Below are 1,970 nucleotides of genomic sequence, written 5' to 3'. Positions count from 1 at the left end.
GACGCGATGTTGATGTGTGCCCTCATTATTTGGTGGGTTTCCAGTCGGCTCTTGCCAATTTTTCACCCAAAATTATGACTTTAGCCATTTCTGGGTGTTTTCGTATGCCCCACTTACGGCATGCAACTTCGAGGTTAGTGTCAAGACTGTCGTCTATGTTGATTTTTTGGGTATCCCACTCGAAATGGGCCCTTGCCCCTCCTGCATAACGACCTTCGGTCAAAGTTATATAGGTGGGCTCAATTATTCTTTCTTTTGCTTCGTTGAAGCATTTGTGTTCTAAGGTGTACATGATTTTGTTGGTGGTTTTTCCCCTCGTGTTTGTGGGGGTTTTGGTTTTATGTATTTTTGGGGGGGTTATGGGTTCTGCTATGGTTGTTTTTTCTTGGGGGTCAGTAATTTCTACTTCGTTCTGTTCAGGTTGTGCCTCTTCTGTCAGGACGACCTCGTCAGAGCTGACCACCTCCTTTGGCTCTTGAGGCTCTTCTACAACCTCAATGGTACTTGCAGGGGTCTCAGTTACTTGTGTGCTTATGGGGGGGGAACTCTGTTTCTTTGTTTTGTTCTGTGGTTTTTTCCTCTTCCTCTGTGGTGGGGTTTTCTCTGGGTGTTTTGTTGTTTTTTGGGCACTGCCAACTCTGATGGTGCATTGCATAGCACCTGGTACACTGCACTTTGACGCCGGGGTAACTGAGTACCAGTTTCCAACTGGCTATCGTGATAATGTTTGGGACATCTTTTGTCATTACCATGGTTACGGATACGTTTCCCGAATGAACGGAGGGGAAGTCTTTGTAAACATGTCTGGTGATTGTGATTGGCTTCCCATAAAAGAATAAGGCTGTCTTTATCCATTCATCCTTTAACTCGATGGGTACCCGTTGTATCTTAATTGTTTTCCTGTAGGTACCCATGACCTGGGGCTCTATGTAATGCCCTTTTATAGTAAATCCTCCAAGAAGGATGTTTCTGGATTTTTCCGTTTTCAATGTTACTTAGTATTTGTTCTCAGGGAACGAAGTTATCCAAGTGATTTCATCATTTTTTTGGAGGATTTTAAACAATTCTGTTAATACGTCTCTAGGGCAAATTTGTTCATTTGTGGGGATCTGGAACTGGATCGTCTTTGGACGATCAAAGTTATAGGGTATATCTTGGAATCTTGAGTAATCATGTCTAATTGTGGTGTTCTGTTGTTCAGGGGGGTTGTGTAATCCCTTGGCTAGGGTTTGGGCGTACGATATAGTCATTGTGTTCCCTCCAAAATAAAATTAAAAAGGATCATACCCTGTGGATACGACCTTCTCGCTTTGTGGCTAGGCCACGACAAAATCAGCTTCTGGGCTGTTGCCCTTTCACTGGGAACCTGGGTCCGGGGTACTTCAAAACTGGTTTACTGGTGCTAGTTCAGGAACACTGGAACTCTGCAAACTCCCTCTGAACAGGTACTACAATCTGGACGTAGTCTGGAAGCTCTCACTCGGGGCCGCGACGGCAAAAATACCCAAACTGCTACGCACAGATACTACACTTTGATCTTAGCCAAAAGGCCGAGAAGCTAGATTCCGTCAAGAACAGATCCTACAATTTGCTCTTAGCCTATCAAGCACAGATACTATCATAATGTCAATGAAAACCGAACAGCTAATCAGAATAAACGATCCTCTAAAGAATGGGTAGAAATGCTACAGCATTTGTGTCCATTTGTCTATTTGTCTCCATTTGATCATAAAAAAGTGTTTTTTATAAAAGGAGAAGGTGTTTAATTTTTAAATAATAAATATTAAAATGGTAACAAAATAATACAAACAATTTTAGTAAAGTGTTCAGTTTAATCTTTTTTGAACTTTTTATATATAAAAGATTAACTACAGTGGTATCATTAAATAAATAATGTTTCCTCTCGCTTACATGTTTTTAAAAATCGTATGCAAATAATATATTAAATCGATCGCTGGCGTCGTACATCA

At 41.2% G+C, this 1,970-nt stretch overlaps 1 pseudogene; it reads right to left on the bottom strand.

Annotated features, from left to right (window-relative positions):
* Positions 1-1,391: 1,391 nt before the first annotated feature.
* LOC150109575 (U2 spliceosomal RNA) lies at positions 1,392-1,562 on the bottom strand (annotated as a pseudogene).
* Between the last annotated feature and the right edge of the window lie 408 nt (positions 1,563-1,970).

This window comes from Typopeltis vanoorti, chromosome 2 (genome assembly GCF_054136105.1).
Source record: "Typopeltis vanoorti isolate ZY-2024b chromosome 2, IOZ_Tvanoo_1.0, whole genome shotgun sequence".
NCBI classification, from domain to species: domain Eukaryota; kingdom Metazoa; phylum Arthropoda; class Arachnida; order Uropygi; family Thelyphonidae; genus Typopeltis; species Typopeltis vanoorti.
The sequence above is the reverse complement of the archived record's forward strand: the minus strand, read 5'-3'. Positions and strand labels throughout refer to the sequence as shown.